Source organism: Pantherophis guttatus, chromosome 3 (genome assembly GCF_059756535.1).
Source record: "Pantherophis guttatus breed Tessera chromosome 3, ASM5975653v1, whole genome shotgun sequence".
NCBI classification, from domain to species: Eukaryota; Metazoa; Chordata; class Lepidosauria; order Squamata; family Colubridae; genus Pantherophis; species Pantherophis guttatus.
Window position 1 is genome coordinate 64,469,089 of NC_142065.1, and position 14,262 is coordinate 64,483,350.

The window sequence follows — 14,262 nt, forward strand, 5'->3', positions numbered from 1 at the left end:
AACCCATTCCAGAGGGTCGGTGTGACCACAGAGAACGCCCTCATCCTGGGGGCCGCCAGCTGACATTGTCTGGCCGACGGCACCCGGAGGAGGGCAGTCCTATGTGAGTGCACTGGGCAGTGGGATGGTAAACATGGTAAAACAATGGGTGAATAATGACAGCAAAGTCAATACTCTTTTTTTTTTACTATCAGTATGCTTCACCAAGAGCTGGAGCTGTGCGTATTAAAGAAAATGAGTGATAAACAAAAAGCAAAGCCCTCAAGAAAATTCAGCTAAGGCAAAATTGTCTGTCAGATATTCCACCACGAGTTGCACAAATAGAACTCTCATCATCAAAATCTTTGTAGTTCAGGAATTTTCCAAGCTGGAGAAGGCAGCCCTGTATCATCTGGAAATACATGTGGGTATCTTCTACATTTTCTCATACAGATAGAAAATCTACTTCTCCCAAGGATATCAACCACTGTCCCATTCCAATATTATTGTTGTGCTAGTGATGGTGATGGCCTCGATGCCAGCCCCATTTCCATCCCATCATCAATTATCAACCATTCCTTCCTCTTTTTTTCCCCTTCATGAAAAGTCAATGGAACCGAGCCCTTGAATCAGACCAAGAGTCTCCTCAATGAAATTCAGAACAATAATGGGAATAGTGTAGGGTTTTTCCATAAACCCAATTCTGGTACCCATCTAAGAAAACGTCCATTAAATTTTTAAAATGTTGATCTTTGAAAATGGAATCCCAAAGAAAGTCTTCCTTCTGTTATTAATGGGGTGGGAAGTTGGGAGGTTATAAAACGTTCAGAGCGATTACTTAGCTGAAATCCCAGCATTGCCCATCATGGGAAAAAATTTTCCATACAGTAAAAGGAAGTGACATCAGAGACTTGGGACTTTTTATTAGTACAGCACCCTGCTAAGCGGTACAAAGAGGGCAATGTGAATTCTAAAGGCTCTCTTATTGCAAAGAAGAGCCCTTCAGTCTCCCCTCAGGCTGAAGCTTTTGTATTGCCTTTACTGCAACAGCCTTGCCTGGATTCATTAATGACCATGTAAGTTCCAAAAAGGAACTGCTGCTGATTTACCTCCAGGCAAACCCTAACTTCTGCTAAAAAACCCAACAACCCTAAATAAAACAAAAATAAAAAAAAACAGAAAAATTAAATGTTTAAAAAAATCTCAGAAACTATATTGTTGGGATGAGAGGAGCATAACAACTTTAACTGACCTTAATATTAGCATACCACACTTCAAAATAACGCAGCTCAAAACAAAATCCCAAATCACTATAATGGAGGAGGAAAAGACCCAGCATATGAAAGCAAGAGGAAGATAGTTGATTACATGATTATTTCAATAGTATTAATCAGTGATTCTGTGCTTACAACTAGGGCTCTTGACAATCATTGTTTTCAAAGATTCATCTGCGCTAAATTCTACAAATTTGCTCAAACATTTTGTAGGTCACTTTGGCTGTTTGACAATAGATAGTAGCTTCATTGGGGCTGGCAAGCTGGTCCTAGTTTATTGCACAGCAGAGAATAAGACAAAAAAAATGGAATTACTACATCCCACCCCCAAAAGGAGGGCTACTAGCCACTTTTCGAACAAAAGCTATTTGGTTACTATATTGCACAAGAAATACCTATTAATATGGTCTCTGTATATGGCCACTGTACAATGCTATAGCAGAACCGTTCCCAAACTGGCAATTACTAGATATGTTAGAAATGCAACCTCCATAATTCCCAGCCAGGGGAATGTTGGGAGTTGCAGTCCCAACACATCTGGAGAGTGCCAGATTGGGAAAGACTGATGTAACACATTCAAGAGAGGACAAAGCATTAATTATATTTTCCAAACAACCTAATTATCTAAAACCCTATTTTATTATCTCAAGTGCGGTCCTATGTTAATAATTCCTTCCAGCAAGCAACTCCCCTCATTTGTCAAAACATCTATTAATTCAATTAAACTAGATCAACCAGAGCCACTTTAGAGTAGCAGACAGCAAAGACTTGGCAGCTATTTGGATAGTACGAAGCGGCACCAAAATCTTATTACCATCATCCCAACTGCTTATATCCTGCTTACTTTCACCTAAAGGGCTATAACACTGATTTCAGCCTTGCAATCTGCCACTTACTGATGCAAGTGTCCACGGCAAGCACCCAAATGGCAAACAGCACCTGCTTTGACAGTAAGGTCACATGTACAATCATAAAAACACCAGAATCTGTTCAAAAAACAATGCCATAATGTGGTTACACATATTCTGTTTTGAGCGGGTAAAAGGGTTATCACAATTTTAAGGCCAACCCCGCCCCCCCATGTAGACATGCAAACCCCATGCATACTAGGGAAGATCTGGTAATTCTTAAAATACTGGAAAATAATTAGGTGGCAAGTAGGAGAGAAATTAGAACAAAGGAAAAGTTGGAAACTCTTAAGCTTTGCTGGCTGAAGAATTCTGGGAGTTGAAGTCCACAAGTCTTAAAGTTGCCAAGGTTGGAGACCCCTGCTTTAGAAAGCAGTTTCTTCCTAAATATTATTCTTGATAAATCAAAGTAAAAGCTTTGCAAAAGCTAGACTGTGAATTCAGATTATAAAAAATTGCCATCGGGACACAAAGTTTCTCCCCCTAACACAGCAATGAAATAAAATGAAAAATACGTTTATAGATATCTATATACACAATTTCAGACAAGGCAATGTTTTCAGATAATCTACAATGTTTGGAGATTCAGGTAGGATTTAGATATCCCCAAGCCATCCAAGAGCTGAAGCTGTGTCATTTGTATAAAGCTCAAGTGACTCAGTGAATTGGAAAATTAGTTTAAATTCATTTAAAATCAAACACATGTAACTTCAAAAAATTGACTTGCACATAAAAAGTAACAAAATTGTTGCTTTAATATGTCTTCTCACTGACTGCAATTAAACCAATGATAGTAAGTTGGCACTATCAGAATCATTCTGCATAATTTGGTCCCCATGGTGGAAACAAGCTCAGAACAATAACCAAAACTATTTTCGGTATCCAACTCAAGAGACACCTCTAGTAGTGATCTAGTCTGGAAGTATTTTCCATTATAAAGCCACTAATACCTCCATTCCCAAGTCTAGTAGCACTTTATTCATTTGAAGGGAAATATATATTATGCTACAAAATCATTTTGAATTCTATTATTATTATTATTATTATTATTATTATTATTATTATTATTTAAATTTCTATACCGCCCTTCTCCAGAATAGGACTCAGGGCGGTGAACAGCCAGAATAAAAAACAATACATACAAAATTTAAAAACAATTTAAAATAATTAAATATTATTGGCCGTAAATTAAAATAACCCAATTTAAAATCAATTTAAAATTAACTCAAGCCAGCCCCGCTAATTGAAATAAATGGGTTTTCAGGGCCCGACGAAAAATCCGGAGGTCTGTTATTGTACGTATCTCCGGGGGGGGAGGTTGTTCTAGACGGTGGGCGCCGCCACAGAGAAGGCTCTCCCCCTGGGGGTCGTCAGCCGACATTGTCTGGCGGACGGCACCCTGAGGAGGCCCACTCTGTGCGAGCGTACTGGCCGGTGGGAGGCTATTGGTGGCAGAAGGCGGTCTCGTAATTCTATGGCTTTCACGTCTACAGATTCTCTCTCTCTATTGTGAAATTGAGAATTTAGCCATATATGTGGGTATACTGCAGATAGACAATACATAATTCACCTAATAGCATTTAGTGACCTTCACACTAATTTTAGCAATTTCGCAACTATCTTGGAAAATAAAATAGCATTACAAATTTGCAGTGGAACATAGGGGTAAAATAAGATGAATTTTGAACAGTTTCTCCTCACATTTTACACACCCATATTTCTGATCCACTGTTCACACTCATAATTTCTATACCATGATAATTCTGCTGTAAATAAGATTTTAATTTAGCATGTAGAAAATAAATTATTTTGAGATTTAAAAAAGCTTATAAAATTGTCACGTTTTAAAAAAACTAAATGAGATTAGATTTACAAACAACTTCATGTGAAACTGATATAGACTAAAAATACTTTCTTTTGTTCATCATTTCCTCTAACACACGATTAGCGCACATGGTTAATCAGAGCCACATTACACATCAACATGAAAAATAATAGGTAATTCTGCCTCCACGCAAGTACAGATTTTGTTGTATACAACTACATACCTTAACATGTCTCATAGAAACTTTATACCAAACTCTACCTGGCATAAAACCTATTTTAGGTTTCAGTATCTCATACATTCAGAAGAAATGCACAATCCAGCAGGATCTATCAACCCAATGTAGCAGGGGTAGGTTCTACATACCTTTACTACCAGTTCGCAGCGGGGCTGCGCATGCTCTTCAGAAGCATTTTCATGACATCAGGGTCAGTGGGCGGAGCCTCCCACCGGTTTTACTACCGGTTCTATAGAACCGGTGCGAACCGGGGGCAACCCACCACTGCAATGTAGGTAGGTGATGTATGTATGATGTTCTCCATTATATGCCAAGCAAACATTAACCAATAAATGAAACATTTGAGTTCCAGTCTCAAGTTTTCTAATGACAAAGAGGCACACAATCTACCACGAAACAGTCTTTCAACAGATACTCTGTCAAACTAGGCAATATTTATTCTGGCATAAAGATTTGTGCAGTTACTTTGGATAGAATTCCAAAAAGATGTTTCATAATTTCTGCAGATCCAAAATAGCACCTGTTGGCAACTCTTGGAAGCATCCACTTCTTTTCCTGGGAATTGCATAGTCCTTCAATCCTGGAAAAAAGCTGCAGCCGTTTTAAAGAGTTGCATGCAAATACCGTTATTTATAGTCTGATGAGCTTGAAAGCATCTTTTGGGAATTGAATCCAAGTATTTCACAGGCCTAATAAGTATCAGTAAAGTTGGTTAGGTTTCTAAATTTTATACACACACACTCACACACATCTTTACAGTTTGATCACACCAATTTCTTTCTTTCTTTCTTTCTTTCTTTCTTTCTTTCTTTCTTTCTTTCTTTCTTTCTTTCTTTCTTTCCTTCCTGTCTGTCTCTCTGTCTATCTATCTATCTATCTATCTATCTATCTATCCATCTATGCATCCAAATTTTGATCATGTGATCATGGGGATGTTGCAATGGTCATAAATGTGAAAAATTGCCATAAGTCACTTTCTTCAGTGCTGTTGTAACTTTGAATGGTCACTAAATGAACTGTCGAGGTCTACCTGTAGAAAAAAAGATTGCACACATGGACACACATGCACACAAATAAGAACATAGCTTGCTAGCTGCAGTGGTATGTGAAGGATGAAGGGAAGAGATACTGACCAGGGAATGGTCAGAAAAGAGGGGGAGGAGCCCACAATTCTTTAATGGACTGAGAAATAAATTTAGGAAGGACCTACTCTAAATGATCAGGCTATAAATAGAAATGGCTGGAGATTTTACTTTTAGATTTGCAAGATTCTATTAATGTAACCTTAGAATAAAGTAGAATTAGATCATCTGGTCATGTTTCCTGTCCGGTTTATCTGGAAGGGCTGACACCATCTGATACACATGGAATAGTAACAAGAAAGTTAGATATGGAAATAATGTGTACAAAACAGCTCCTCCTGGGTTCAACCACGCTCATATCAACTCCATTTCTATATTTTAATTGTGTTTGCTCTAACTGTCTCACTCTAAACCCTCATTGTATGAATTACTGATTCGAGGCTAAGAAAAATCCATCAACTGGGGAAATTCCTACCACGTGAAATAAGATTGATTCACCACCAGAAAAAATAGACAAATTTATGGAACATAAATATATCAGTCACTGCAAAATTATGATGATTCTGTATTAATTCCAGATCGGAACCAGTATGTCTCTCAACATTAATTCCTGGCAAACACTGTCAAGATTAACTTCTATGTTACTTGTGGACTTTCCATTGGCTCCTAGTTGACCATTGAATCTGATCCAAACCAGCTCTGTGTGTATAAGTGCAAATGTTATCAGGAGATCCTGTCCACAGTTTTTACTCAAAGAACCAAAACTGAACCTGAAGCTGGAGAATGCATAGCTTTTGTTAATCCTGTGGTTTGGAAGATACTCCTTATCTGGGTTGAGGCTGCAACTTCCCTTGCCAACAGATTTACAGCTTGAGGGTCATCTTGGCCAACCACATGCTATTTAACTGAGACTGGAGAAGCTGTGATCAGAATGCCTGATAAATTAGTTGCTCCCAATTTCTAGAGAAGTGAGAGTCCTGGCATCCATGATTATGGGCTGGTAATGTCAGGAATAATTTAAAGTAATGCATTTTGTAAGTCCTCAGTGATGAAGCTGGAATGTGTAGTTTGTCCAGAATGCTGCAAGACAGGTGACAAGTGATGCTTCCAGGAAATTCTATATCATTCCTACAATGAAATTGCTAGACAGAATATAGATTGTTTCTCAAGCTCAAACCAAGTTACTAAGAAGGATATAAAAAGTTTTGTGTATCTTTGGACCAGATTATTTGGTGGCTTGTCTACACAATATAATTGGTCCTGCAATCTTAAATCTTTATTGGAGTATCATTTGCTCCATTGTATGTTTATGGTTAACACAGATATGTATTCCTGTCCATTTTGTAGCTGGATCTATGCCACAGAGCTGAGGCTAGACACAATTGTGGGTGGGTAGGTGAGGAATTAAAGCCATTATTTCAAACTAGCTCTTTGATATCTTTCTAGGATGGGTATTAATTATTCTTGCATATTGTGACTTGTAATTTATCTAGACCCATGAATAGGGATAAGGTTTCATTACTTTAAAATAAAAAATGTGCACCAATACAAAGACACACTACGTACTATGTGAAATGCTTGAAGAATAGAGCTAACATATTTATAAAAGTATTTAGCAAAAGTAGCATACGGGAACAAAGCCTAAGCCTTTGCATGGCAAAAGGCATCTTGATGTTGCACAAACATGCTTTTAGTCCACACATACTGTACTTTGCCACACTTTTCTTTATAAATCTGAGAACTAAGGAACTTATTTAGAAACATAACCCCCAAGATTTTCCCCAAAAGGCTATTATGCCTGTGATAATAAGGTATAACTCTAGTGCAGCAAGTTTCTACATCTAATGTTTATATGTAGGCAGTCCCAACAAAACTAATGGCTTTGAAACTGGACCATTTATCATGCCATGGTCTCATAATTTTGCATACTATAGGGATGGAAGGGTTCAGGTCCACAGCTGCTGGGCACGTCAGATTTATAGAGTGAAAGCACCTGAGCTCTCTCTCCTAGTCCTTTGGGGAAACTCCAGTTTTTTAGGACTGATTAATGATACAACGTTAATGTAGCAGCCATTTATCCTGCTTCATAGTTTGAGAAGTTCTACACTGAGCAGATGATGAAGTCCATGGATTTGCAGTGATTTAGCACCTTTTGCTCCAGAGAATTAATGTCTCCAATATGCCAGTAAATCTACTAAATGAAGCAGTTTCTTGATGGCCATTTTCTATGATGGATGATCTGAAAGAATGCCAAATTTTATCACTTAGCCCCAAATCTGAAAAGGCAAGGAAAGACAAAGCAGGAAGGGGCTTCACATTTCAAAACATGGCCCAATTCAGTTTGCAGTGTTTGTGTCTATATTTTCCTCCTCCTAAATTGCATTTGGAATCCTAACCACTGAGAAAGCTCTTTCTGGACAACCGATCCCTCATTGCGAAGAGCAACTTCAGGGCCCCACAGTTGGTATCCATTCCGTCTCTTAGAGCAAGTGTTGCCAACAAGACATTAAATGGTAAATAGCAACCAAGCATTTTATCTGGTAACCACCAGGGAAAGCCTGAGAAGTGACTTTAAAAAAAAAAAATCTCATGAGCCCCAGGAAATCACTAGGCTAAAGGGTCTATAATAACTCACCACAGTCAACTTACCATGGGACAATTTGCTATGGTCTACTTCCCACAGGACAACTCGCCACAGGACAATTCGCTGCCAGAGAAGAGTTGCACTAATATCAAAGAAATAGTGGAATAGGATCATTAAAGAAAGGATGCCAATGGAGGGACAAAATGAAATGTGAATGACAAAAATAAAAAAAAAATGTAAATAATTAAAACGATTGTTGAATTGTCCTGCAGTGAGTTGTCCCGTAGCGAGTTGGCTATGATGAATTGTCCGCCAGCAAGTTGGCCATGGTGAGTTGGCTGTGGCGAATTGGTCGTGGCGAGTTGTCCCATTCTAAGGGATGCTAAGGGCTTTGTTCTGCTGGGTTACATAAATAGTACAATGGATTCTGCAAAAACTGTTTGGCTGCTTAAGGAAGAAAGGTGTAGAGGTGTCATGTATTCCTCTGTTGCAGTGGCTCAGACTAACCATCATGTAGATAGTGATCATCATCAAGTCTTGAGTTATGTGGTATTGTATACGCATACGCAGGAAGAGCAGAATGGATGTGGCACGGAACAGAGCAACTCACTTAAGAACTATGCTTTTGTTCTTGGCTTTCATGATTAGGGGGAAAAACTGGATAATAAAAAAAATGAGTTTTTTTGTAATCACAGAGTAAGGGATAATTCTGTAATTGCACTTATATTTGCTGCAAAGGAAATTAGAAGCTTCTTCTTTCTATTTCTTTCTCTTTGCACATTGCTGTTTTCTTCTTCTTTTTCTTCTTTTACTTTATTAGTTTGCTTTTTGTAAAACCTTTTATTAAAAAAAAAAAAGGATTGTTCGAAAGGCATTGCATGTACACCAGCTATAAATTGCATTTGTGAGAGAGTGCCCATAGGGTAACAGTTACAGGAAGGTGAGGGTCCTTTATGATTCAGCAGAAATATGCCCTGCATCTATCTCATTAACAAAACAAAACAAAAATGCACCCTTCATAACTGGAATTGTTGTCCCTTTAAATACATTATAATATGCAAACATAAAGACACCCTTGAATCAAGTGTGATTCCTGCTAATTGCAGGCAGTCCTCATTCAACAACTGGTTGCTTAGCGACCATTTGAAGTAAAGACAAACTCGATCCAAAAACTACTAACAACCTGTTTCTGGAGTTCCAATGCCCCCACCCCCACCCCAGTCACATGAATGAATTTGGGTGCTTGGCAACAAGTTCATGTTTACAGTCAGATCGTAGTATTCCATGTCACATGACCAGGATTTCTGATATTTTTGCTGCCTTTTCAGCCAGTTTCTGGCAAAAAAAAAAAACCACCCACAGAAATAAATGGACTCGCTAATAAGTGTGGTATTCCTTCAACAACCACAGTGTTCACTTAACAATCACAGCATTAACTTAACAACCTCTACAAAAAAAGTCATATAATCAGGTCTAATCACAGGGGTACCCTGATTTATGGATATAATGACTTTCAATGGAAATTCCAGGCTCCATTATATTCATAAAAGTTGAAGACTACCAGTGCATGGAGATACCTATACAGTTCTCTTGGCAACATTACAGAAAACAGACACAACTTGTCATTACTTTCTTTCAGAATATAGAATAGAATAGAATAGAATAGAATAGAATAGAATAGAATAGAATAGAATAGAATTTTTTATTGGCCAAGTGTGATTGGACACACAAGGAATTTGTCTTTGGTGCATATGCTCTCAGTGTACATAAAAGAAAAGATACGTTCATCAAGAATCAAATCATATCTTTTGACATCTAAGCCTAGGCTACAATCCCACTAATTCCTGTTCGTCATCCACCTAAGGAGGAACCAGGCCCAACATAGCTTATGTTGAGAGTCCAGGCAAAGTCAGCCATACAATAAGCTACAATTAATGAAAACAAATACTGGCTCCCCACCCCTAAAAACCACAGGAAGCATGTTTGCTTTCAATGTTACACACTAAAATGTCAAAGCATTCCCAGAGACGGACATGCTCAATGGCAGAAAACCTCTCACAGAATGGCTGCACGATAACAGAGAAACCTCCGTCTCCAAGTTATGTCCGACAATAGTGCTAAACAATGAGAATATTTCTGAACTAGCCAAATAAAAACATAACTTCAGAGAAATTTTAAATAATGTGATTGCTCAGATATCAAGTATACCAACATCTTATTCTCTGGTTCATCTTTATCAGATAGTATTACTGTACTGATGGGTAGGATTCCTAATAAAATCCAAGCAGATCGGCCCCTTATAACAAACTGCAGAAGTTTCCCTGCTGCAGAGATATATGTAACAATAGATCAGTTTGTGATAGCTTACAAAAGTTAGCTTTATGGGTTCTGCAAAAAAAATGCTGACTCACATGATGACTATGCACACTAATGATTCATATCTCCCAGAATAGCAAAGAACATTCACCTCTCTAAACTAACTGGAAATGGCTTCTTAGAACCGGATGGTACAATGTTGGAAAGATTTCTTGTAAGCAAGAGTCTTCCTTTATGATCCAGGCTCTACCTTGCAAGTTCAGGACGTAAGGTAGGTTATAACCCTTTAACCTCTGCTGCTTTGGAGTCCTGAGCATTTACTGGAAAATACACTACTAAGATATTGACTAACAGAACTCTCACAGCAACCAATTTCACTCGTCCTACTACAGGAAAGGAAATACAAAGATGAGAAAGGACAGAAGCAACAGGGATATGTATATCTGGGAAAACAAGGGTATCAAGGGAATATACTGGGAGAACATTGCTGTTCATTCATTGAATAATATAGAAATGAATGCTTCCTGCCCTGTTGTAGTAAATCAAATAGTAGCTGGTGAATAGATTATTTAATATAAACAAGATTCTGCCTCACCGTATTTTTAAGCAACCAATGAGTACAGTATTTTCAGGTTTCAAGTACAACCCAGACAGTAGAAGAATAGGGTAAGCATCAGCTTTTAATCAACTTCTGTACAGGTAGTCCTTGACCACAATTGGGCCCAATGTTTCTGTTGCTAAGTGAGACATTTGTTAAGTGAATTTTGCCCCATTTTATTTATTAATTCAATTTGTATGACTTTTCTTGATAAGAGTTGTTAAGTGAATAACTTTTGTTGTTGTTGTTGTTAATTGCGAAGTCGTGTCCGATCCATTGCAACCCCATGGACAACATTCCTCCAGGCCTTCCTGTCCTCTACCATCCTCTGGAGTCCATTTAAGCTCACGCCTACTGCTTCAGTGACTCCATCCAGTCACCTCGTTCTCTGCCGTCCCCTTCTTCTTTTGTCCTCAATCTTTCCCAGCATTAGGCTCTTCTCCAGTGGGTCTTTCCTTCTCATTAGGTGGCCAAAGTATTTGAGTTTCATCTTCAGGATCTGGCCTTCTAAAGAGCAGTCAGGGTTGATCTCCTCTAGGACTGACCAGTTTGATCGCCTTGCAGTCCAAGGGACTCGCAGAAACCTTCTCCAGCACCATAGTTCAAAGGCCTCAGTTCTTTGGCGCTCAGCCTTTCTTATGGTCCAACTTTCACAGTCATACATTGCAACTGACTATAGCCTTGACTATAAGCGAATAACTACCATTGTTAAATTAAAAACACAGCTGTTAAGTGAACTTGGCTTCCCCATTGACTTTACTCATCAGAAGGTCGCAAAACGGGATTGCATGACCCCAGGAAACTGCAACTGTCATAAATGTGGAGTGAGTTGCCAAGCTCCTGAATTTTGTTCATGTGACCAAGGGGATGCTGCAATGGTTATAAGTATGAAAAACAGTCATGTCACCTTTTTGAGGACTGTTATAACTTTGAACAGTCACGAAACAAACTGTTGTAAGTCAAGGACTACCTGTAATTCTCTATGAAGGACATCCAGATGATCTGTATGTGGATGGGATAAGTGAAGTCTTGTTCCATCCCAGGCTACCTCACTCTGATAATGTAAGGTCTGCAGGAAATGAGCAGAACTTCTTAAGTTTTTCTTCATTAATTCAGGGAGAATAGAAATGGAGAAGGAGAAAGAAAACAGAAGTGGGCATTTTATTAAAATCAGAAGATCAGGAATATTTTTAATGATTCAAGATAAGGCAAAAACATACTATCCTCCACGACAAGATATATACATTCAAATATCACAAGGCAACTCCTACACTATTTAATAATTACACTGAAGTAACCTCTAACCTTGCTTCCACTTCCAAGCACAGAATATTAAAAAACAACAATCAATTAATGATCAACCTACTACAAAGAAGACAACTAACAGAGTAGCAGGTGCAGACAACCAAGAAACTTGGTTGCAAAAAAGTTACAGCAAATATTATTGTGCGTATGCAGAGTATATTTTACAATCTCTTTGTAGATACTATTGAATTTTATGTATATCAGACGGGCAGGAAAGGCAAAGGTTATAAAAGCAGAGTAAAATGGGCAGCCTGTAAATTTTTTATAAATAAAGATTGCACAAATTATATTGGTCCCAGTCTTGGGATTAGAAATTTTAACTCAGCTAGTAACTTAATTTACATCACTGTGTATTCCTAAAGAGTGACCTATGCACAGCAACAAGACTACGATTCAGATGCTCAATCTGCTTAGACTTCCTAATGTATTAAATGACAAGAGAAACATAACTTTATTATGGATGAAAATGATCAGTGTCATAGTCTGGATGAGAATGCAATCCTCCAACTCATGCTGGTGGTATTTCACATTATTTCCTTAGTATAGGCCAGAGGTGGGTTGCTACCGGTTCGCCCCGGATTGGGCAAACCAATAGCAGCGGCGGTAGTGGGAGGCTCTGCCCACCCACCTGGATGTCTCTGCGCATGCGCAGAAGTGTCACATGAGCGTGTGAGTGCCCATGAGCGAACCAGTAGCAGCCGAAATTGAAATCCACTACTGGTATAGGCCAATACTGGAGCCAGTAACATTTGAAAGATTCCCATCACCCATCAAATCATAATGAAGGAAGCACTACATTTTAAAGTATAATTTAAAGTATCACTAGCAGAAAACCAATTATATAAATTATAGGGTTCATATAAAACATGTCATCCAAAGCAGTATCACACACAGACAGTAGTTAAGTAATTTTAAACTCTGGCCTTGATGGTTTTATTGAGGTCTCCTCTTTACAGTAGGTTTTACTTCTCTTATTTCCAAATGTAATTTATCCAATATTCTATATCTGGAGGTTCTCTTGCTTACTGTCTGAATGGTCCCAGAGCTACTTCAAGGTCCTGTAAATATTCCTACACCTTCTGGCCATATGAAGCATGGCTGTATACAGGTAGTCTTTGAATTATAACAGTTCGTTTAGTGACCATTCAAAGTGCCAACGGCTCTCAAAAAAGTGACTTATAACCATTTTTCACACTTATGACTGTTGCAGCCACCTCATGAACACATGATCAAAATTCAGACACATGTTATTTCAAGTATATTGTTTTCATAGCAAGATTACACAAAATAAACAGAACACAAAGATACAAGAACCTGAGGTATGTCTCAATTTGTTCTCCCAACAGAAAACTATGGTTCCCTGTTATATGTGAATCAGCCAATAAATGCAACTATTATTGCAGAGAGCAATAACACAAAAATCCACTCAAAGTAGAGGAACCTGGTAACCTAAAATAATACTTTACATGAAGCTTTATGCTTCTAGAACAAAATATAATACCTTAGAATATACGGAGATGTTCTATCCAGAGAAGGAACTTTAGCATTTGTTATCGTTATCTAGTTATATAGCTTTCAACTAAATTCTTCCTCTCCAAAGTCTCTCCAATCATTGTTTTGAATCAATGGAAAATTGGGCCAGTGTACAAACGTAATCAGGACACATGGTGGGACTAATATGGAAGAAGACAGCTCCCAAACAGTTGCCTCCAGCTGCCTCTTCCTGCATTCTCTCCATTCCATTAAAATGCCTCTACCTAATTTTGTGACAGTCCCACAAAACCAACAGGGGCATCTAATCAGTCTTTGGACTACTGCATGGCTACCACTTTTTTCCAAATTTCTTATTTGTGAATCAGGTAGAAGGGAACCAGAAATGTAGCTTGGGTGGGGGGGCACTTCTAGATATCTTTGACTTCCAGCTAAGGTGTCCGCTGAATGATAGATCTACAAAACGAAGGAGGGCATAGGTAAACCCAACTCACCAGGCCACCATTATAGTTGCAAAATAATCCAGAGAGATGACAACATACATTGTGATCAGGTGTTAGATTAAGAAGGGAGCACAAGTTCTTCTGTTCCCAAAACAAAGCAGCAACCCTTTGAATCGGGCTACACAATCTAATTGTTTTAAATCATTCAGATTACTAAAA

General features: G+C 38.3%; 1 protein-coding gene and 1 long non-coding RNA gene across 11 annotated transcripts in view; both read right to left on the reverse strand.

The window, feature by feature from the left end:
- SSBP3 (single stranded DNA binding protein 3) overlaps nt 1-14,262 on the reverse strand; it is a 199,810-nt gene that overhangs the window by 98,881 nt on the left and 86,667 nt on the right. The window lies entirely within an intron of this gene.
- On the reverse strand, nt 8,582-14,171 carry LOC117664266 (uncharacterized). The gene is made up of 2 exons (XR_004590977.2): nt 14,095-14,171; nt 8,582-8,727 (listed from the first exon to the last, which is right to left on the reverse strand). It is a non-coding gene; the product is annotated as an uncharacterized LOC117664266 (long non-coding RNA).